The sequence below is a fragment of the Bombus terrestris genome, chromosome 11 (genome assembly GCF_910591885.1).
Source record: "Bombus terrestris chromosome 11, iyBomTerr1.2, whole genome shotgun sequence".
Classification (NCBI taxonomy): domain Eukaryota; kingdom Metazoa; phylum Arthropoda; class Insecta; order Hymenoptera; family Apidae; genus Bombus; species Bombus terrestris.
In genome coordinates this window covers 4,918,431-4,943,587 of record NC_063279.1, presented here as the reverse complement: position 1 = coordinate 4,943,587, position 25,157 = coordinate 4,918,431, and the positions used below count along the sequence as shown (strand labels likewise).

Here is a 25,157-nt window from a genome sequence, read left to right as displayed (position 1 = left end):
TTTTAAAAAAGGCACGGAGGGTGGCGTATGAATAGGGTACCGAAGTCGTTGCACGAGTCTCGATCGTTCGATGCTTGTCATTTATTATTTCATTGTGCCTCGGCTCGTTAAGCCGGCAACATAAACTCCGATTGTTTTCGGGTAATCGAGTGTTCATCGCGTGCGGGATGCACATGAATGAAAATAAGCATTGATAATGTTTTTAGAATAAATAATAGTTCTTTGTTTGGAAGATATTTAAAATGAAAATTTAAATCAAATTGGAATGGAGCGAAGCATCGGTATCACGAATGCAATAACCATTTTGTGGAATTTCTTGCAGATATGAAAATTAATCTGTAATATTGAATTTTCCATTCGTTACGACTCTAACGTCTACTATTCTAACAAATTCAAGAAAACTTCACCGATAGATCAGAGATAGGAATATTTCATAATTTCTAATTATTTCCGATATTACTAATTTCTGACGTAAATACCCATTCGCTTTATTTTCATCTTGCAACTTTGTAACGAGTTAAGATCCCGGAAATCGACGCATTCTCGCCGCGATAAATCAGAGTAGTAACAAGGTAGTAGCGACGGAGCAATTCCGACATTTACACAAGCATGCCAAGCCAGAAAATTGTCCACCTTTGTAAAATTACACGGTCCTGGTTAGTTCCTGACCGATTTCGATCCGCGAGCGCGCACGTGAACCCGGGGGTTGAAGGTATCCCCTGAGATATTCATCGAAAGAAATGAATTCGCACGAAAGCCGCGCTCAAACTCGGCCGTAATCGCGTGATTGTAACATCGTGAAGCGCGGTAATTACGGTGCCGGCGCGAGCTACGACCGATTTTCTCGGAAGCGATTCGAAAAAGGCGAAACGTCAGCTGACCATATTGTAGTTTACGCGAAAGAAGGGTACGAGGTAAATGGTAGGACCCGAAACGCAGGCAAAACGCAGGCGGACAGAAGGTTTCGAGCGAGGAGGACGAACGTGTTGGTCGAGTTCGGGGACACCAGAAGGGGAGGAAGGTGGTGAAGGAGGAGGCCGAAGCCAGGGAGGACATGGCATGTCCCCCGTAATTATAGCAACAATAAAACAATTTTGATAATTATCTCAACTAGTGTATGGGAACACACGACATTACAGCGGGCACGGGTATAGAAACGGAAAGAGAGACGCACGGCGGAGAAAGAGAGCGGGATAGGGGCGGAGAGGAGAGGAGAGGAGAGGAGAGAGAGGACACAACGACCGGGGCAGAATAATGACAATAATTACCATTTATATGCAAGTGCCGTCATTACCTGCACACGAGCAGAGCACGCATTCAATTTCGTATCTAATTTGAATAATTCAAACAAATCTCTCCTTCCTGCCCTCCTTCCTCTGCACGCTTTATAATCCCAATAAACGCGACGAGACATCGACAGTGATTCGCTTTTTCAGTGCTTACGAAGAGACTCCTTCTCTACGTTTACCTTGATTCCCTTCTGCGCTGCCCAATTGCACCGGTAACAATCGTTCGCTATCTTTTTTATTAAGCTAACGAGAGGCATCGTCAATTTTCCTTTTGTTTCCTTTTTCTCTTTGGATAATCGCGTGCGACGTTTGTTACGCTGCGATTTCACCGGTAAACAACGGAAGAATTATTATGTACCGTTTCTGCGATAATTAGTTGATACGTATTCGTGAGATAGAAATCCGGAAATCCAATAGCAACTAACGATCACTCGTGGATTACGAATGTAACGATTTACGATAAAAATGTATTACATGTGTTTCTAGTGTTGTAAGCAGCTTTGAAACGTGCATCGATAATATCGCTGATCGCTTCAAATGGGACGTCGAGTACTAAAACAGTGCCGACCTATCGCTTTAAATTCAATGGTGTGACATAAAAATAATTTCCTCCTCGATTGGATGAGATCGACGCGAACGAGACGCGAAAGGAAAGCGAATTAAATAAATAAGTAGGTCGTAAATTCTCGGAAGCGTTATGCATCCGAGGCACCGGCAGATTTCGCTAAATCAAGCGCAATTACCGATCCGTCGTCTCGTCTGAACCTGCAATTCCCCCATTGCCCTTACCTTCGCAACGATTCCAGTTCCTACCCTGGAATCACTCAATCCCCGTTTACCTCTCTCGTTCGCGCAATGTTTGCGCGCAGTCATGGCACCAGCAAAGTGGCCCTATCAATATTAATCGCAATATTTGCCTGGCATGCTCTTCGTCGCACTCTCTATTACCAATTAATCCGGTCGTGCGAAGTATGCTGCGAACGAGCAGATAGGCCATAACGCGCGAGATGAAGCGAGGGAACGAGAGAGTAAGACTGACCAGGGGACAAATAAAAATGATGGAAGAAGAAAGACGGACAGAGAGGAAGAGAAAGAACGGGTGAGACAGTGAGACGGTGAAGGGGAAAGCGAGAGGGGCCAGAGAGAAAGAGAGAGAAACGACTCGTTGACGGGTTAGATATTGTGTCAGCCGAGTCGTCCAGCATTAAAAGTAATTACGACGTGATTGACCGAGGGCCCGTTGGCCGAGGGTGAGGCGACGCCGAGGGGAAGGCTAAATCATCGGAGTGACGCACGTAGCTCGTTGTTGCCTCCCAATTATACAATCAGCGAGACCAAGCAGAGGAGAAGCGAGAGGGAAAAACCGAAAGATAGACGGAGAGTGGGAAGGCCAGCCCGTGCAGCAGAAGAAAGAAGCAAAGAATATACTTGGATCTTGTATCTCGTGACGGACGAAAGACGAGAAGAGACGGTGGCGGAATTACGTCAGGAACGTAGTGGGGCAGCCGTGGTCGTTCGAGTCGGCGAAGATCGGTGCCATCGCAACGATAATTGCCAACCGGAACCACTAGCGCGACCGGGGATGGATCCAGACTCTCGAACATCGACTTTTCACAGCTATTTTCAAGGACAACGTTTGGTACGCTACAGTAAACGTTACAGATTCGAGGGAAGGTGTTTGAATCCGCCCCTGTGCAAGATGAGAAGAAGAGGAAGACGGACGAAGGAAGATGGACCGATCGCGATTGTTATCGTCTATTATAAAGTCGAGTAAGTTGGCCTGTGATGCAGCTGCCGTTTTGTACGGCGATGACGACGGTGGTTTATAAGTCGTGATCTAGAAACAAATGAGCCATTGTGGAGGACAATCGTTCCGTTAAGGACGGGAGGAGGGCCAAATAGGCGTGAAGAATCGAACGACCGAACTGGCAAGAAGAAGTAATCGATTTCGAGATGGTTTCCGTCGTACTGCGACGACGTCTAATCCAACCGTTGCAAAAGGAAAACACATTTCGCGCTCGAACACCTCCCAAGTGCTACGCGCTACCATTCTTCATCCGTTTAACGTTTGTTCCTCTCCGTGAATCAATGCGCGAGCTTTATTTAAACGTTTCTATTCTTACGCTACTTTTCGACCAAATCGATCCTGTGATATTGAAATAACAAAGATACAAACTTGGACGAAACTACTAAAACTGTTCGGCTAGATATAAAAAGTGAGTCGAAGAATGCTAAGAACAACGAAATGAAACTGAACGATACCACACCTGTACTCAATTAGGTTGAGTATTTAACAGGTAGGTACACACGTAACACCGGAGAAAGGGAAACAATAATGTTTTGATTTTGTTAGCGGTATTGTTCCAACCATAGTCTTGTGTGCCCTTCGTTTTAAGTACTGGACGCTTGAGTATTTCGCGCTATGAAGTACGCGCCAATTGAGAGACAAAGGGCTGCACGAGTTGGCAAGGGTGACTCGATATGACGATATTACAATAGTTTCTATGAAGCCTTTTCTTCGAAGCTATGGCCATTAACGTCGCCCTCTTCCTCTTTCTGCCGATCGTTCATTCCGTTATTTTACTGTTTGACTCAACTTTAGAGCCTTTTCAAGGTTGTACTTGAAGACATTCATCGTGATAAATAGTCTCTTACGTGGCGCGAGCACAATTAACGGAACCGTTTTCACGCAGCAACGACTCTTCGTGGCGGTTATTCAGAAAAATCCGCTTTGTTGCATGGGAAAATACCAGACGCGAATTTTTTCCCTTTCGGGAAATCAATTTCCTGCCGAAGATGGATATTTTATCAGCGACAAACTCGAGGACTTCGAATCGTTATTTACGATGAATGTGATAATTGAGCGTGAAGTATAGATACGTTACGTTATTGCAAAACGAAACGTGAGAGCAAATTAATCGAATCCACAGTTCGTTGCCATCGAGCGCACAACAAAGCGTCGTACATATTAACTTTTGAAATCGTCGATCCACGTCGCAAAGCTAATTCGTCGGTGAAAATCGGTGGACACTGGCGAAACGACTTTGTGCTCGTTTATTCGCGATGCGTGTACAAATTCGTATTGCATACACGTACCGTGTATGCCACTCCTGCGTTTAAGCCACCAATTTTACGACATTGCAGAACCGTGATTCAAATCCTGGAAACCTTGCTCGAATTAAATACCGACGCGTTCCAAATATCAACATTAATAATATACCAGAGTCTACATGCTGGTTTAACAGTAACTTTCAGATCGAAAAACATTTTCCTACTTCTTCGTTAATTTACTTTGCGAAAGGAGATTAAATCGATAAGGATTGGGCAGCGAATTAATACTTAGAACGTGGTCAAATTTAAATAACATAATCTACGTGTCAAGGTACAAAAAATTCTTTAGAATAATAGATATTCTACGGAATTTCAACAACAAATTGTTTATCGCGCAATTTTTACAAACTTCACGAAGCTATGGAATCTACGTGGCAGGAGAAAAACGACTCAAATCCCCTAAGTTTCTTCTTATAAGTAGAAAAAAGCAACGATCGATAATATTTAAGTGAAAAAAGAAATTACAGATGAAACGTTGCGTTAAGAGAACGCGGACCCTTGACGAATCGAGATAAACCAATTCACAGAAAAGCTTCTCACTAAATTTCTCTACTCTAACCATCCTAGTAATAGCGACCGAGCCATTACCATTAATTGAAGAACAACAATCGAACAGACTCTCGACCATCATTATCCCCTAGTAGATCGCGTTTCTACGATTCGTTCGGCAACATGAAAGAGTGGGATCCTTCCGCGGGCTTTCGCTCGCATTTCACGACTCATCGACGAAAGCCGTCCGATCGATCTTGGATCTCGCGATCCAGGTTCCCTGTTCGATGTGAGACCCGTCGAAGAGGCCCCGCGTCAGCCACGGCAGCTCGCGTTCAACGGTTATCCAGGCACCGACGAAACGCGTCCGCGGTTTGAAAGGTGGGCGCCCCGGCACCGGTTACGAGCCTGGGCGTTAAAATGTATCGAAAAGAGACAGCGTTACATACGCGGCACGTATTTATGGGCATGAACCCGGTCAGAACGGAGAAAGAGACAGAAGGAGGCGATCGGTATGGACGAGTCGGCGGATCCGGGCTAGGTCGTTCAACCAACCGGTGAACCATCGAACCATCCGAGCGACCAGCAACGGTCGGTGCGGAGCACCTTGCTCTCTTAACAGTCCTAACCGAGGCTAGAAAGAGAGGAACTGGCCCCTTGCGCGGGGACGAGGAAAGCGGCCGGAACGGGCCGCGGAATAGAGCGAGAGAGAGGAGCCGTAACGATCGGCGGTCGCACAGGATCCGCCAATGGTGAGTGACTTTGTGTCTCCGTTGCAAGTGTGAACCGGGCATAAGCAGGCAATCTTACAGAGAAATCGCGCGCGACTGTGCACGCCAATGTTACGATACGCCTGACTCTTCTCTCTCGTGAGCCCTGGCTCCCCAGGGTGGAGTCCAAAGGCTCGCCGGTGTATTAATAACGTCGCCCTGATTTATCGCGACGCGAGGGTTTCACTCGGTCATGAGCTCGCGAAAGTGTTTTAAACGCCGGTATCGTGGCTAACTGGTAAATGGATTAATTGAATTGAAAGAGGAAGTTGGATTTATGGATGTATATCGGAGGCCAGTGGGTTTGAAGATGATGAAACGGTAGAATTTTGGTATCGTAAAGCATCTGACTGAAAGATGGTAGTGATATATAGTATGGTAGCAGGATACACGTGCGAGGATATACCTATTTTTCTTGCAAGAGTAGCGGCACGAGAGAAGGCGAATTCGTGCTCCTTTGAAGATGCTCTTAAACGTTTCACAGATTCCAGTTCTGTCAAACAAGTCCCTCCTTCCTTACTCGTATGCGCCAACGTACGAAAGGTTCGTTTGTTTCCACTTGCTTCGCAGAATCTCTTTATACAGTCTAACGATCCCGTACGTGAAACAGGGTTGTTACACATACGAGAGAAGTCTAACTGGTACGTACATCCCGAAGGAGGTTACGAGTCGGAGCAGCGATAAAACCTTCTCGAAACGCTTCGGATAATTGTTACGAGAAGGTAGGAATCGGAGGAGCCGCATCCGTTATTCGGCGTGTACTGGTGAAATTTAAAAAAAAAAAAAAACGCGCAGAGAAATAAAAACGAAGATGTGTTGGAATTAAAAGACCGTTGTTTATCCGAGTCTTCCATTGAGTTACTTTGCCATTAAACAGATTAAGGGGACACAATCAAGGAGAAAGCACTTGTCGTCGAAAAAAACACCTAAATCAATGATATCTCGACGGCCTGAAATCGTAAGGTACGCGGGTCTGGCATCCCGCCCACAGTTCAGGCTCCGCTCTGTTCACGTCCGTTCCTCCCAAACATAGCAAAATGGAGAAACGTGTTGTCTCGACGTCAAATCGTAGCACGCGGCGAACACCGTGCCTCCCCCGGGCCGTCCATTCCTCGATCTCTGGAATAATATTCCCAACGTTTTTTTACGGGCCACGTATTCAAGACAAGAGGAAGGAAGAAAGGAACCACAGGCAGAACGAGGAGAAGAACAGTGGAAGACGGTGGAGGCGCTCCACCACGGAGAATTGAAAATGATGATTGGCGGTAAGCGGGCTGCCAGCAGTGATGGAGGAGCAGTAGAGAGGTGGTCAGCTACGAGAAACGGACAGAGAAAAGGATAAAGAGAAGGAGATAGAAAGAGGCGATGGGGTACTAAATAAGAAGGCGATGAGGGGGAGGTGGAAGCCGGAGGAGGACATCCAACCTAACCGGAGGGGAAGAGAGACCACTTGGAAGGAAAAAGAGTCAGGAGCGCGCGAATTAAGTCGATCGCAGTGCGTGGAACCACATCCTTCGCGCCCGCTACCTTCGAGGATATCGCTTTTCTTTCGTCCTTCCCCTCCTCGTCCTGTTTCGGCCTCCTCCCTCTCTGTCCCACCTTTTAACGTTGTTCGAAGCGCGTACCTCTTCTTTATTATCGGCATCAAGCATCGTCTTTTGTTTTATAATAACCGGCGTTGCTGCGGTCGCGCCGCTCTCGTAGCTCCTTTTGCAATGCCGGAGGAGCAGCTCTCCAACTACTGCAAAGAGAAGAGAGGAGTGACGCGGGACGGGGGAACGAGAGAACGAACGAAAAGAGAGGGGTATCGCGATAAATTGCCAATGCCTCGTAACGCTGACTTCACGCGCTCTTGAACACGCACTTTGGGTATTGTCACTGAAAAGCCGCGCCCCCGTCCACGGGACTATTCTTGTGATTAACCACAAGGCGAATTATTTCTATCGAAATCGCTCCAACGGGAAAAATCGGTCCAAAAGGGAACAATGTTTCAAGACAACGATCGTTCGTGCGAATCGTCGTAAGGAATATTTCGTAAAAAGAAACCGTGACGACAGCTGGCATCAGTCGCCGAACTTGCGATATTAGACGTAGCCGACGCAAACACGGAGTAATCCCTCGAGCAGCAGGGTGCATCCGGAAGTATTTAAACTCAAGTTGCTGACATTGCGCTCGAAGCTGTTCATCTCGCACCCTTATATTAAATATTCTCCATTGCATCCTGGAGAGGCGATGACCACAGAAATATATATGTACTCTCTCTCTTCTCTTTTTTCTCGTTTTCCATCTTCGTTCTTTTTTTATTCTTTTTGGACTGGAAGACGAGATCGAGCGGACGGATAAGGCTGTGACACGCAGCGACGCGCAGGGCGCCCTTAATCCGGCAATAAAAACCTCGGCTCACGTATATTATTTTATTTAGTTTCCCAAACTGCCACGACTTAAACGCATCCATAATTACCGGCGACTACGTGAACCGCTTAACTTATCGCGCGTTTCGACCGACTCTCTCGACCCTCTGTGCACCGCTGTACGATCGTCGATGGTCGTGTGTGCGTGCACGCCAACATGTATCGTCGATCGTACGTACGAACGTAATTTATGCGTGCGTGGATTTTAACTCCCACGCCATGAAGGCATACCACGAGATTGTTCGTGCCCACGATTGCGCGTATACCTGTCCGACCCGTAAGAATTATCCGTGTCCATTTGCGACTGGCTCCCGATACGCCCAGCCCGAATTCGGCTCAATGGAGTCGTTATCTATCGGGAACAAGGTGTTGAGAATTCGGACGGTCGCGATATTTCCCTCGTAATTTCCTAGAATCGGATATTAGGGTTTTTATGCGACCAGCTCTTCTCTAGCGTCCGTCTCGATCGCTCGATGGACCATGTTAATAAATATACATTATTCTTAAAAGCATGCAATACGTTGAAAGAAAATTGTTGGAATCGAAGATTAGATACGCGTAAAATCTTAGTGCAGCAAGTTAAGTTTAAGTTACGTTTTATTAGAAAGATTTATACGCTTTGTTCGTGGATACTGATCGTAAAATTGAAGAGGCAAAAAATCATTTACGTTTTCTAGGTTCCGTAATGGTAAAATATCCAGAAACATTAACATCAAATACGAAGTGAATTGACAGTAAGCATTTCATACTTCATACGTGTAATGAAAGTTTAGTTACGATGTAACAGATTGTCTATGCAAACGCATAACCTGTGAAACAATTTAAATGATGTAATTCGCAAAGCAAGGAACACCGTAAAATTAAAAATTTGTACCTAAAAATACATATTTTTCGATATAGGATTAAACTTCTTTAACGTGATTTTCAACTAACATTCTTTATTGCGATATTATAACGTATTTTCAATTTTCTCACGGACCGTAAGATTGCAAGAACAAATTCTACGTTCTGTTCAGTAGAATTCTTCCAACTTGTCTCAATTTCAAACCGCGTCTCGCGCTGCGAAAGCACTTTGAGAACTCGCGTTAAATTAACGCCGGTCATAAATAATATACGCATATATCGATATGTATGTAAATTAGTCGCAATTTTACGTTCGTGTTCGTTGTCTTTTCGAGGTTCGTTCCTCGCCGACTCGAAAGCGAGTTAGTCCCCCTTCGGATGGCATTACTTTCCCTTACTTAGTACCAAGAGAAATAAAACGCATCCCTTATACTTAACTACCGTATAATGGCTTGCAGTCGCCTAGGTAGCAGTCGCGAATCATTGTATCCAAAGCAGAAGCAGCAGCAGCCAGTTCCTTTGGTCTCTGGTCGACGAAGGGAAACACGAGAGGGGAACGGCATAACAAGTGAAGCGCGCGATCAAGAATAATGTGAAAACGGACAGCGCGCGCGGACAAAACGACGAAAAAGAGGAGAACAATGAACGATGCTCGCGCTCGCTCCACGTAGACCCGGCAATTTCGTCGAATTGCAAGCGATTACCGTCGCACGGCAGCTCGAATTTTCCGTTTGTTTGAGTTACGGAGTTGTGCAAGGCCGCGAAATGCTTCGAGGTTCGACGAAACAGACCCACGGCCAACAACACACCAGAAACATCAGAAGACTCTCTCTCTTTCTCTTTCTCTGTCTGTCTGTCTCGTGTAGAGAATAGCCATAGTTGGAAAAGGGAGCGAGTTGCACGACGAACGGTTTGAACAACGAGCGCAACGAAGAGGTACAACAAGAAGAAATTAGAGGTCTCGAAGAAGAAACGAGAACGGACAAACGGGAAAGAGATACGGGAAAAGAACCCACACGGTTTACCTGCGCGTATTACCGGTCCGGTAATATGCCCAATGGCCACCGATTAACACTCAAATGAACTGCGGGAAACACCGGAGTCTCTTGCCCTTTCGAGAGAACCTAGTTTACTCTTTACCGGACTCTTTGTTCGAAACGTTTCTGAATCTTCGTTTGCCTCTCTGTCTGTTCGTCTGTACGTACCACTGCTAGACAATGGTACTGGCTATTCCACGCCACGATTTTTCCGGCTGCCGAATAAAGAAGGAGCAGCTGAGGGAGATAGAGGGGAGATCGGAGAAAGAGAACTCGCGCGCGCGTCTCCAGCAGCAGACCCGCTAGAAAGAGGATAATTCCCTGTAAGTGGATAATGCCTCGACGGTGCTCCTTGCCTACGCACCCAAGATCGTACTCCAACCTCCTGCTTCCTCCTCGTTCTCGATCCTCCTTTCCTACCGTCGTTTCGCATGGTAGTTTTGTGGCTGGTGGTTGAAGGCTTTGTAGTTTGGAGCCCGGTAGTCTCCGTCGCTCCTTCCATCGTTTCTATCTACGCGGTTCTATCTCCGTCTTTCTGCAGGATCTTATTGTACAACTCGCTTTCAAAGTTCCACTCGTTGCACCCGGACGCGCCACCACCGTGGAATTCGCGTTTTTCCTTCTTCGTCGCTTTCTCCCACCTCCTGTCCTCTCCCTTCGCTCCCCTTCACCTTACTTCCCTCCCCCATCGCTGGCTCTAGGGTTTTATCGCGCGAGATACCCTCGCTGCCGTTTGCGGTTCATCCTCCAATTATCCCTAATACAGAGAATACCGTGGAGCGTTATTATTACTCCCGGCTATTCCCGATTGTTGCTCTTTCCTCGAGATTTTCGTTTGTGCCACGTTGTAGGTGCAGTCTAAACGACGGACGAACAGACGGATGGTAATTGGCCTGATTCTTCCAGTCGAAAATCCATATTCAAAGTGTTTCGTTGTTTAATATTCTAAGGTACTCAAACATTTCCAGAGAAACAAAGTTCTTGCTTTACGGTGCGGCATTAAGAAAATCGAGGTCTATAATTGTAAAATTGTTGGTATTTTAGATTTAAAAGTTTAACCCTTATGAAAGTGAGCAAAATTTTGCTGTTATTCGATAGGTGTATACGTAAATTCGAAGCTTTGATATTCAAAACTTTCACGGAAATTCTCACACAAGAATGACGAAAAAAATGTGGTTCCAGAGAAATTATTTTCATTTTCCGGAGCGAAGTGGTGTTATCGCAAAAGTTTGCACGCTCTGCGATATCTTTTCTCCAGAAATGAAAGCGGTATGTACTCAAAGAGAGGAAAAATACGTACCGAATAGGTTGTTCGAGGTCGTGGATAATTGTCGTATTTCGAGTCGGGCATTGGAGTACGTGCAAACTGTCGACGGTACATCCCTTACGGTTAAACGAACGAAAGAACGTGGTAATACTGTTCGTCGTTAAATCCATGGCGTGGCCTAACGTAGCGTTTCGCATGGCTACAATGTCTGAAAGGCAAAGAACAGACGGTCAAACGATACACCGCCCTGAAATCTACATTTATCCTCTGAATTTTATAGGCTGCCGTCAGAACGATTCCGTTGTTCTCGGCACCGAGAGCTTCTCTCTTTGATGGTCTTTCCTGCAACAGCTAAATGCTCGACGCGGCGTGAACGAATCATCCACCGTGCAACTTTTTGCCCACCGATCGCAATGACTTTTACGACGGTCAAGTCCCTAGGATGGTTCTTACGATCATAAACGTGTCAGCTGTTAACTTTCGATCGGTATGCTATCGCGCGAAGCGATGATAGCGTTAGCAAGCTCGCAACCGAATATCCGCGCAATGCCTGGCGGAGGAACGATTGATGCGCGTCATTTCGAACGAGAATCCGCAAAGTTGCCGCGTACTTTAACAGTCACGCGTGAATCTCGCGGTTAGCCGATCCTCGAGTCGGTATTTCAGTAGAAATGCAGATTCCTTTCTCTTCGCCAGGTTTCTCGAGTATAATCGCGAAGACGATGCGCGTAAGATCGTAAAAGATCATCGTGCGAACAGAGTACGATGGAATAGAGGAATGGAATAGAGTACGAGAATTTTAGCTAGAAACGAACGATCTAGGAAAAGGAGTAACGAGTATCGAGTTTCCACGAAGAATGACGAAACAAGGAAGTAAATTTTACGTTCGTCTAGGTTTCCCGCGCGACCAAACGACGAACGATGGAACACACAGAGAAGCGAGGAGAAGGAACTGAGTGCAAAACGATCCAGAGCAACGGAACCAGTAGAAATCTCTCGCTACCTTTTCCAGACCTCCAGCGGCGCAGCGATCGAAAACGATCGAATAGAGCAAGGTATTCCGTGTAAAGCGTTCGTCAGGCCAATCGTATAGCGGTGAGAACGAGTTCGCTCGCGTTTCATCGAATGTTCCCATGGATGCCGTGGTTCGTGATGCCGGAAAAATCCATAACGTCAGCCACTAGTAGGCAAAGCACAATCCTATTGGCTCTCTTCCCGTTGCTCGACACACTGCGAGAGAGCTGATAGCGTCCAAGCTGACGAGTCCATAAGCCAAGTTTTCGAGGTGCATCTTGAGACTGCTGCGCGTTCCTGTATCGTGTATACCACGTTGGTCGCGTACAAGTATATATAAGTATTTCCACGTACGGGGATGACTCGGTAGACGACCAGCGGACAGGGATCAGCGAAGACCTCGGCCGAGCACAGTTTTGTTATGAGGATCGTATAATATTCCAGTCAGACTCGCGGCTGTACAACGGGCATCGGCATCCGCGAGCTGAATGACAATTCGGCGGATCCGAAGCGCTGGGTAATTGCCAGCTTAGCCAATCATTATAACGTGTATGGTGGATATGCTACGGGTTGACAGGCCTCGAATAACCGACAGTTAACGGACGGTTGACATTCGTGATTTACGTGAATGCGCCATAAATCTGGCTAGCTCTGAAACCTAGACCCCTTGCGCTCGTGCCTTTTTAACATGCTGCGACCGATTCGTTCTAAAGCTTCGGCTACCTTATTTGGAGGATTTGTCTACAGCTTCGTAGATCAGCCGTCGATAAATGTGTTCATAGTTGATACCAGCCATGGCTATTATATAAAAACCTATGTGTCTAGTATATGATGTAACAATTTGACGACTGACGCAGTTAAATTTGATCGCATATCACGAATTGGTATATCAGATATGTGAAAAGTTCTTCAGACATTTATTTATCCTTTATAAGTATCAACTCTGTCTCAACTTCCATGTGTCTTAATGTACGATGTTTGGCGATTAATTTTTATGCCTTTCTCTTTGCAGTTTCGTATCGATTAGAAACACGATAGATCGTGGATGACCAACTTAGTCAGATTCGCAGCGATCCTCGATTTATTACAAAGCTACTATTTATTACAAACTACTACGATGCGAAGTTATTATGGAAAACGTATCCATATTAGAAATCGAATTAAATGGCCTCTCTTGCCAAGAAGAAGTAAACGATCGCGACGATATTCCTCGAGGTGAATCGGAATACGATAAATTATTGCAAATAATAATGTCATCGCGTACCGTGGAAGGTGCTCGTTAAACAGAAGGCAGTACAATCGTGCTGCTAATGACCGGAGCAGGAGAGTTGTTTCTTAGTATAACAACGTCAGCGACCGTAGATACTTCGTCACGCGTAGAGGATGTACGAGTCCCAGCGAATCATTAGTAAGGTATCCGCCTTGAAGGCTGGTGCTTTCCTTTTAGCCAGATGCTTTTGTAGATTTTAATCCGCAGATCGTCCGTACGTTGCCACCCAAATGGGATCCTTTATTTCCTCTTAGCTCAATAAACACGATATCTCACTGCAATGCTTATTCGATCGAACCACGGGAACCATGTGATTTCGTAATTCTGCGATTGCCGATATTGACGCAAGCACACGTATTTCTCCTGTGATTTGGTAATATTTACGTTTAGCTTGGTATTTCATTGTCCCTTAAATATTGTTTTTTCTTTTTCTTTCTTTAGTTTATTAAAAATTTATCGAAGACGATCTTTAAAATTCACCTAATGGCCAGGAGATATGTTCCAGCTCGAAAAAAGAAACAATGAGTGGAAATCACGAATTGGAATTTACGTCACATAGTTTTGAAGTTGGTGTGCCGGCTATTTTTACGTGCTACGCGAAGAATGAATAATAAACCGCGTATCCGCGTTTTAACTTCTGAACTGGAGAACAACATAACTGTTCAGGTTGCGTGGGTTATTCGTAGTATAAATGGATATTGACAAAACCATCTAATTAGACTTGTAGCGAATATACCCAAGTGAAAGGTTCGTAGGCGTGGCAGGAAGTGCACAATGGATGGGAAACATGATAGCACACATTAAATATATATGACCGCGAAAACCTGAGGCTAAGAAAGTTACTATACCGCAAAAGGTTAATTACTACGCAGAGTATTATTATTATTCTTACTACTAGTAATGCAGTTTGATCGCGGACCATGATATTTCCTTTACGTTACCGAATCAAACCTCTTCCATCGAGATCGCGATAGACATAAATCAATTCTTGCCCGATGGAGACCGAATCACCGCTGTCACGAGCATCGGGTATTTTATTTCATATACATTACGTTTTATTAAGCAAGGAATGAAAAAGTCTTGCAATACCGAAAAGCAAGCAATGGATAAACTCTTTTTACCTCTACGTGATAATTACATGAATTTAAAAAAATAAGATCGCTCACATGGTTCAGGTAGCCGTTGAGAAACATTTGCATATTTGCTCGTTCTCTAACGAAGGGTTTCCTTATCAGGCTTTACTCATTTCACTTTCATGGTTATTTTCATAGTTATATAAAAATACTACCATGTAAATGATACGAAATTTAACATGCTAGGGTCTGACAGATTATCTAAATAAATATAATAATATGCAAACGCTTTTCGTAGCTACTGTAAATGTAATCTAGAAAATAATAGACGTGTCTTCACCGCCCGTTAAGTAACACGTATTGATTATTTAATTTTACCCTATGCTATTAGAGTTTAACACTACTCAAGATATCGTCGGTTATTTTCGTTTTATTTGCCACCACTGAACGCGTGTACGTCGAAACACGGCGCATTATGTAAATTATTTGTGATGGAGTACACGGTTCGCGGGTTCGTTAGTTAAAGAAAATTATTGCGACCGGCAAAAAGGATCGCGAAGAAGGATCGAACGTATTAATGCGTTCAAGGAAGGTATGGCCATGTAATGTTTCGAGTTTCTGTTTCAGGAACCGTACGACGTTTCGCGGAACACAACGGCTCGTAAGCGGCCGTCGTGCAGGCGTTAAAGATCTGATGCCCACTAATGACGAAGTCTTGTGTTCACGTGTTGACACTAACTGATCACGAAAAGGAGGACGAAGAAGTGTCAATGATTGCTTCGCTGTGTCATCCTGTCCGTTTGATAAATGGTCAGAACTCTAGTAATATAATACATATTTCAGTACGGAGCATGTGTTTGGTATTTTTTCAAATTCCACCGATTGAATATCCTTTTCGCGGCCATTATCGCCATCCCTTTCTTGGCCATAATAAATCGTACAGAATACGTTCATTACGACTGCTATCGCCCAGGTACCGCTGGTAGATCTCCAAGATTCTAATTCAATTAGATTCGAGTTTTACATTTCATCCACCATGTCACGTTTTCTTATCAACTTCTTTCGGAATAAAAATGTCATAGTCGCAGACCGATTTCGTCTCGTTATTGATTTAGAAATACAAAAGTTCTAGAGAAAATTTACGTTACCGACAAAACGATCAGAGACTTATCGATGATTCGCGAATCCCGTCTAAACAGCTTCTCCCGACTTTTCATTTCTCGTAACAGATCTAAATATAAGAGTACGTAATAGGAAGACGAAAGAGGCAACGAGCTAATAAAACGCACTATTAGGTTGGAAATATCGGAGAGAATAGGGTACCGAGAAATCAAGCGTCCGGTAGAAGAATCTCCGGACGGATCCGAACAAGGGCTGGTCGTGCAGGCGTTAAGGATCCGATGACGCTAATGACGAGGCCATGTGTCCGCATATTGACGCTAACTGGACTGACCACGAAGAAGGAAAGCAAGAAGGATACGAAAGAAGAAGCAGAAGAAGAGAAGAAAGATAAAAGGGGAAGAGGTGGCGATGGTTTGCAGTACCACGAGTAGAGTAGAAGACCGGTGTGCACGGAGGTAACGGAGGTAACAAACGTCTCCTCGAGGCCTCGAGTGTGGTAGAAAGGCGGAGGAGGGAGGGCCGCGGCAAAGGGTTCTTCCGAGGTGAGGAGGCCGTTTTTGAGCCGCGGAGATGATTTACCTTACAACTAACAATATCCCTCCTTACGGCCCTGGCGGATTTATTAGTTCTCTCTCTTTCCTTTAGGGTTAGTCCGCAGAGGTGAGAGGCAGATCGTCTCGCGAGAAGGACCGTGCTCGAGGGAGAAGGAAGATGAGAAAGCCCCAGGCTCGAGCCCAGCACCTCATTACCCGATAATTTACTACGCGAGTAATTAACTGGGCACACAAACGGTGCCACGTTATATACACCCTGCGCGCATATATACGCCTCGACGACTCTTCCCTGGCTCTTTTCGATTCTGCAGGCTCATATATTACCAGTGCCGCGTCCTCTTGCCGATCTATTTATCCATTCGTTTGTACGTGATGAACCTTCGACGTGCGAATGCACGTAGATATTTCCAAAGACCAGTCTGACAATAATCGCTTAAACGATAGAAAATGGGACGACGGAGACGGAATCGTACGTAGTTCGGTGCACCGTGTTTCTTTCGTTCGCACGGTTATAAATGCGACGCGATATTCCTCGTTCGCGCCCAACGTGTTGTATGCTTACAAAGCACCGACAAACGAGTGTATATATCGGAGGATATCGTATGTTACGAAAGAAAGTATCAATCGAATCCTCGTTACGTGTGGTACACGCTTGTTTCATGATCTATACGCTGTGTTAACCATTCTTCTGTATTTGTACTTTTTAACGCAATGTTACAAGTCCGATATTGCCGATATTGCTTAACAATGTCTGTCTGAACCTCGTGAGAAGCTTTAACATTTATCTGGGAATTTACGACCATTTACCTTACCTGTTTGTCATAAATAAATTTGTGCAAGTCATCTGGTTTTGGAGAAATTGAACAGCGTATCGAACCACTCCGGGGGTAGTTATTTTATTCTCGAGAATTGATCCGAGCAATGAAATGAAAAAAAAGATCGTGCTGTTGAAAGAATAGGACGAAATACATATTTAGATTGCGGTTCCCCTGAACGCATTTCTCGATGCTTTAGTTTCGCAAATATGGATCCGATGGACACTAAGAATATATAGTATTTTGAGCTCGTCATTAGCATCGGATCTACGGCCGTTACTCTGCTGATTCCCCGAGCTGGTGTTCGCAAAATATGGACTGGATCGTTGAAAGGCGGCCGTGTGTCGGCGAGGCGAACGTTTCCGCGAAAGACGGACGAGAACCGAAGAAATCGCCATTTATAGGCGCTACCGAGGTGGCTATCGCTTGTTATTCGTACGAGCCCCGGCACGTTCCTGGATTTTTCATTTGATACGCATTTTACGATTTTTCGCGTGCGACTAGCTTAGCCTCGGCTTCTCTGTGCAGTCATCAGATCGAGGCTGCCTGCATGCTAATCGATCTCTCTGGCTGAGCCAGAGAAAACTATGCATGAAGAATGGTTCGCCGTGCTAGGGCTGCGAAATCGATCGTTCGATTTCTTTCAGCCGATCCGAAAGCCGATTGGCGCGGTTCGATTCGTTGTCATCGTAATTTTCATTACACGATGCGTCTCGTCCATGAATCAACGCTCTACGACATTGGTATACTGATTCGGTTAGAAGCACGTGGACGTGATTGATAACAAAAGCGCGAACCGGTACTTTTCCTTTCCCACAACCGCGTGGTGGTTCGCGGGTTCGTACACGGCGCCGATCGTCGGTGCCAAACTTAATTTATTAAAGGTAATATGTTATCATTTTCCGTTAATAAATTTTTGCCACATCGGCAATAATTTAGCAATGCAGGCAGATTAATTTGAGCGTCGCCTCGGCGGGTTGTTAAGCGGACGATAAATATGCCCGTAAATCTGCAACGACAATGTAAATCACACCTCCAAATTTATCATCTTTCAGCTATTTAAACGAAGAGGAGGAAGAGGAAGAATAATTCTAAGACGGGGATGCGTACGAATATTAAAATAAGGTGTCAACCCCTGGACGGTATAATAAATTGCTGGTAAACGGTAGGAACCACCGAAGAGACAGTAGTTTATTATCAGGCCATGAGCACCACTGGCAAACTGACATCGTGTTGACCACCGACACGTTTGCCGAGAAGGATGCATATGCTGGCCGCCGTGGTGCAGAGCAGTTTGGTACGCGAACAGAGCACTAAAATAATAATGCTCGCGACTATAGGGCCCTCTGGGGCTTCGTCGACCGCAGGAGAGGCCGCGAAGAGAAGCAAGAGATGCGTGCCTAGGCCCGAAGAAAAGGCGTCGGAGCTGATTAGAATGAGAATAGACGTGGGTGTGGATGCGTGTTAAAGTTGAACGAAGAGGGAAAGAAAAAAGAAAGGAACTACGTATACGAGAACGAAGAGAAACACGAGCAACAGAGAGGGAGACAGCTACGGATCGGAGAACGAACAGATGAGAGATAGAAGCGAGCAAACTAAATAATAACCCCCACTTTCGGGCCGAAGCCATCAGCCGTCCTCTGAAACCCGAAAAGACCACCCGGTGCAACGCAACGGAACGAGAAGTTGTGCGCCGAGCCAACAAGTGGGCTCAGGTGAGCAGAGGTGAGCATTTGAAATGGTAATTACGCCCTGAAACCGACGATCGACGATAAAACGATTTCGAATGGTCACCTCGGTTAGATGAAGTTTCACGTGCCTCCACCGACCGATAGCACATCCTCGCACTGTCCTCTTCTGTATCGTATTTGTCATTTCGAGCCGCAAAAATTTATCGCCTCTCTTCCACGCGTTCCACCTTCGATTTATTCTTCGTTCTTTCTTTTTCTTATTTGTCGTATTGCGTGAAAACACGAAGTAAATCTTGTTTCTCGTTATGACGAGCGTTGAAAAGATACATTGTTAAAACGGTACGCACGAGCACCGAGCAGGAACAAATATAAGCTCTTTCGAAGCGCAATACCGGAATTTAATTATTCTTTCGTTCGTGTTGCTCATCTTGGACCACGACGATCGCCAGGCGTCGGTGCATTATGCATACGAGAACCTGAGACCGGGACTTATGAAGGATCTGATTGAGTTCTGAGTAAATGGCATCTGGTTAGCCAAGCTGCTAATTAAACACCCACAAAGGATACTAACCTCGTACCTCTTAGGTGTATCGCCTTACAGGCGGACTCGGGTACCGTGTTTGAGTTTCAGTTTCTCGAATCAATTTGTTATATACATTTTGAACGTCATCCAACATCTCAAATACCTTTTTATAGGATTGAAAAGACTATAACGTTACGAACGAGGCTGACGTCGGAACGGTATCCTGAATTTCTATAATTACACTTTGATGCGTCGATCGATTATTATTTAATAATATCCCATTGAACAATATTCCAACGTAATAAATTAAATACTTAATTTTCAATCAACTGGCAATAATGCTGTTTAATTACCTGCAACGTGTGTTGGTCTCTTTCCATTGATCGTGGCGGGACATCTCTCACTCGGCATACCTCGAAACACCGAACGTCGGTACATTATGTATACGAGACTCGGAGAGAGAGGTGCGCTTATGAAGGGATCTGATTGAGTTCTGAGTATATGGCGTCTGGTTTGCCAAGCTGCTAATTAAACACCCGCGAAGAGGGTCCCGACACACAGGCACACAAATCACACACCAGCTTTGTCTTACTAACTGTCGCGTTCTCCTTTACCTCGTTTTCTCTTTCTCTTTCTCCTTATCTTTTCGTCTCCGTTCTTCCTTCTCCCTCTTGCATTACCTTCGCAACCAAGAGTCTCTCGTCCTCTTCCTGTTTTCTTTGCTCTTGCTTCCGCTGATTGATATTTAAGCTTGAGTTTAACCCACCCATGATTCCCCCCTTCAACCACCCTCATCCATGTTCTACGGGGTCGTTAGCGAGCTGCTGCTGCTGCTGGTACTGCCGCTGCTGATGTCCCTGTTGTTGATGTTGGTGTCTGTGTCGTTGCTGGTGATTTCAGCACACCTGGCGAGGAGACTCGCTTTGTACCAGCACGGCTGGTGCCACCGAAGCAATGGCATATACCTCGATTAAATCCGTTTCACTAGCCGATGCCCAACATCCTTTGCGACGATTCCCTTCGTCTCTCGGCGACCTAAGTGCCTTATTCCAGTTGCTCTGGTCGGAAACAGGAATGCCATCGAAATGCAGATTCATGAAATCGGCTAAGCCAGCGAAGCAACGCGCCACGACACGAATGATTTGAACCAACGTATTTCTGAAGAATATTGAAATTGGAAAAATCATAATCCACGTTTATGCATTCAAAATATCATACGCTGAATTTTCAACAAAGGGAGAGTATTTCACGAAGGAAGAGAATTCCATCTTTTAAGAAGATGCTGCTTTAACTCTATTCCGATACTTGAGTCTACGTTACGACTAAACTGTAAAAGGAAATCTGTCGATTTCTTTTAATACGTTATGGCATTGCCGCAATCTTTGCGTAAAATATTATATGCCAATAAATTAGAATATTCACACATGTGTATACCGAATTTTCAAAAAACAAGAGAGGGTAGAAAAGACGTGCGTCGAACGGAGTAGTGTTGGACAGGATCGTAAATCTGCATCGAATTCCACGAGGTGAACCGTGGCCTCACTTTCAGGCCGGGTTGCAGGAACGGCGTCAGCGAGGATATATATGGCTCGCGTGGCTTTTTACGGGAACGCTTTGTCCGAAGTAATTACACGTGTACGAACGAATCCTCGCGCACGTTGCGCCACGTACGAGGCGGGCAAGACAAGAGGTGTTCGAAGTCCAATAAACGGTCGAAGACACGCGTGGATTCTTGCCGCCTGGGAGTCACAGTGACTGGTCCCCGCGTACGTACACGTATATACAGGGTTACATCAAGAGTGTAAAAGGTTCCTGTAAGTCGCTCGGGGGACCCCAGGACGATTCTCCTCGATCCTTCTTGCCGGACAGGCACGTATAAAGCACCTGTTGGTCGGCCGAATCGCACGCGTTCTTTGCTTTAACCGGCTTGTATATATCGTGCATCGTGCCGGCCCTTTTTGCCACTGGGAACAGAAATATTTTCACAGCTGACCGAGCATCGTCGAGAGCGTACTTGGCACCTCGTCGCTGATGGATACGCTTCGACCAGATTATATGCAAAATTCCTTATCGTGCCAATTCCTGTCTTCCCTCCCCTTTCCTTCTTTTTTCCCCTTCCCCCGCTTTCTTTCTTCTCCTTGTTGTTTTATTTCGTCGTACTGACACGATTCTCTACACATCAGGCAATGAGATAGATTGCATCCTCGTTGAATTACAGAATACGTACTAACTTCTTTCCTCGTTGGCTGACTCTGGCTCCAACCAACTGGCTATATTATAATGGTGGTTAATACACGGCTTTATCGAACTGCTCGATAACGGGCCAAGTCCGCAAGATGATAAAATTTCTGCGAGCTGGCAGTTTTATAACGATCTCGCAAGAATAGAGCGGCCGGCTTCATTACCCCGTAATGCCTATGAATTATACTCAGTTATATATGAGTTTCTATTATCCTAAGTTTCAATTTACTGCACTTGTGCGTGCGATCGATGCGTTTCTTAGCAGCGGACGCGGCATTTAATTGGACAAAATAGACGGGGCGCGATCGTATCGTGTACACACAGCCCCGCGTCACCTCGCCGCCACCAAAAAGATGTAACGCAACGTGTAATTATATGGTGGGTGTCTCCCGTGTATATCAGCGACGTGGCTATCGTCGAACACGGACCATTAACAAGTTCATAATCGTACCAGCAGCTGTTATCCTTACACGATACGCCCGGTAATTGATACGAGATTTCGAGGAAGCGCGTCTCCGCTCCGCGACCAACCACTCCGTGCCCGCTTACCGAAGTAACAAAATCAAAAGGAGAAGAAACCGAGAGATGCGCCACTCCTTGGCACCTTTTTGGTGCTGCAGGTCTGCTGGACTACCCGGATCAACGTCCATGAAAGATATCACGAACAGTCTCTAACGTGGTCGCCGGAGGGTCCTCCTCTCGAGGTGGCTGGTAATTTATACGTTTATCTCATTCCGTCAATATTTAAAGAAGGACGCGCGGTACGGTTCGTTCGGAGCCCCCTAAAACCCGCTTCGGGATCCCATTTGGGAATGGCCGCGGGAGAACAGCTTTCGTCGCACCGGTTAGATTTATGTCAACCAAAGTGTACGCGGCTAATTTAACGTTAATATGCATATCGTCATTAAGATCACGAAAAGTTTGGCTTATCTGCTACGGGCATCTTTTAACGATGAGACGAGTTTGATAAATGGCAACTCTTTTACGAGTCGAAGTGGATATTGCGTTTCCAGTCTAATGTTTAATTAGTAGTAGCGTAGTAATGACGTTTATTTACAGGTAAACATGCGCGAATTATGCGTTATCGATGTTAAATGAGAATAACGATTTGTGTATTGGAGTACTTACTACTATTTGAATTAGTGAAAATGTAGAACGTTGTAGCGGAAAGTGAACGAGGCGCTGAATAATTTCCTTGTAAAAAAAAAAAAAAAGAAAAAAGAACAAGTGCTAAGTCGAAGTGGTTGGTTGAGTAAACAGCGAGGTGATTCATAAGGAAAAGAACACGCAGCAACACATTTTTACGCATTCCAGTTAAAAAAACGTTCCGCAGTATATTTCCAGACTCAATAGCATTTGCATAAAGTAAATATCTAGTTCATTGTAGCGATGTTTGCACGGTGAGGTGTAACGCGAGATCAAAGAGGCAAATTTGACTTTGGTGCTATCGGATTTCCAAGGAATCTTGACATTTCCGTTACGTGATTATTCTTTATTAAAAAATTAAGAGCGTCAGATAAGAAAATTTCCTTACTATTTCACATTCCATCAGATATATTTGTACTCTTTACAGTATCTCTTACGGTACTCTTTACTCTATCTTCAAAAACAAAAAGATCTAACACGAAGAAGGTAAATTATATACAATAAATATGTGATAAATTTCGCTCAAAAATCGAAATACGAACCTTGTTTCAAAAGTAATACACAAATTGCTAATTGTCTGCGACCCACACGGAATTAAAAATACTCTTAAACGATATGTCGTATGCTATTGACTTTAAGAAATTTCTAAAACTATAAAAAATATGTCTCTGCTGCAATCGATTCAATAGCTACTTGGTTTTTCATTAACTTTAATCGAAATTATTAAGACTCGAGTTTACAAACGCTGTTCCAATGAATTTTTACATAGGGCTATTTTTACCAACAAAAAGAACAAAAGACGTTTAAAAATGTATCTGTATCTGTATCTGTACACCGTAGAATACGTAGGAGATAAGAGCGAAACAGAAAACGAGGAGATCAGAAACGTATCCCGTCTCATTGCATACAGGGAGATGGCAATGCAGTGTTAGCAAACTGTGCATTAGCATCACAAAGACTGCATCTGCAGCTTTGCTCGCGTTGCTTACGGATCGCATGTGGCCACGTGTGCGTGTGTCTGTGTACCGTGTACACACTACGTAGACCCAGGTATCTGTGTGTCAACGCCGAAACGAACTCATGTGTGCACCGATTTCATAGCGTACAGTGGTGACACAGAATGCTACGACGAAATAAGCAACGCACGAACCGGGCAAGCCTCGTAATTATCCTTAAACACAGTAATTAACGTTCGCGGGACGAGTTCGGGGGTGTCGCGGCGACGTTTTCACCCTTCTTTAACCCTTCATCACAGCCATTATCGTCCAGGTTATGATTATACGACGGAGGCAAGCTATACGCGACAGAGAAAGGGAAAAAGGCATTGAAAGTCACATCAGACCGGCCACATGAATTAATTCTACTGAAATTATGAGCGACTATGCGTGTGGAAAATTAGTCAGAGAAAATGTGGACTGACGAATCGACGTCCTCGGCCGGTGATTCTTTATAACGCACCGATGTATAATGTAACAGATGCACGTTCCAGCTTTGATTCTATCAATACGACGAATACGTGTACGTATAAGGATCGATGCGATGTATTTGAATTGTACAAGATGTCACTTTCGTGATCGGTGGCCTGATGAGGTCAGATAAATTAACCCGTGTTCAACGTAAGATACTACGAAATTGGCGATAATAATATCAATAATAATAATATAATAACAATTTCCTATTGATAATTTTCCTCTACTTCTGTTAGTAAATGGGTAGGAAACTTAGTAAACAGTTTCGTCGGTATACCCGACGAATAAAACTAAAAATTATTAGAATTTATTCGAATAAATTCCTGACTCCTCCACTCTTGTAATACGATTATAATACAATTTAGCTCAAGCGAACATAAATACATGTTTTAAACTAGATATCAGAAAAAACCAACATTCTGTTTGAGATTAACGCGCAAAGGATTGAAATCCGTTACTCTAATCCTGCACAGCGTACATCATGGTCATTAAATTCATGAAAGATGTCCTAGCCGAGGCAGCAATAAAAGGGACAAGGGAATCAATAAGGTTGCATAGTATCTATCGCGGAGACTAAGTACCGGATTTAATCGACACCAGGGACGAATCGACAGTTGGCGGTAATCGCAGACAAGCGCTACCGTACCGAATAAGAGGGTCAGGCGGCCGCGGTGGAATAGGAGGATGGAAGGAGGGATGATTGTGCAGAGCACCGCGTATAATTAGCGTAATAAGTAGTTTTTTGAGGCGGGGCCCGTGCAGAGAGAAAACAAAGCGATGGCTGGAAGGCAGCTAATTTTGATCCAGGATCGGAGGACAAAAGGAGTTAAAGCGCGTGTGTGCGTTGATAAAGCCAGGAGCAGGGTGGTGAAGGGCGGAGGAGGAGAAATGCCAGAAAAGAAAAAGCAGCGCCTGACGCACATCCTCCCTCGTCCATTCATTCTTTTTCAGCGGGTCCGCTTGCTTTCGAATCAAAAGGCGGGGGCACCCTTTGGGTCCGCAAGACCGTATTTTTTTCTCCG

At 44.9% G+C, this 25,157-nt stretch overlaps 1 long non-coding RNA gene across 3 annotated transcripts; it reads left to right on the top strand.

Annotated features, from left to right (window-relative positions):
• The first annotated feature begins 1,397 nt into the window (after window positions 1–1,397).
• LOC125386002 lies at window positions 1,398–17,093 on the top strand. 3 transcript variants are annotated; one of them, XR_007225802.1, is made up of 6 exons: window positions 1,419–1,501; window positions 1,776–3,586; window positions 12,112–12,272; window positions 15,202–15,384; window positions 15,870–16,238; window positions 16,342–17,093. It is a non-coding gene; the product is annotated as an uncharacterized LOC125386002 (long non-coding RNA). The 3 variants fall into 3 exon arrangements; XR_007225801.1 differs by lacking the exon at window positions 1,776–3,586 and having other exon boundaries at window positions 1,398–1,501; XR_007225800.1 differs by lacking the exon at window positions 1,419–1,501 and having other exon boundaries at window positions 1,508–3,586.
• Window positions 17,094–25,157: the final 8,064 nt, after the last annotated feature.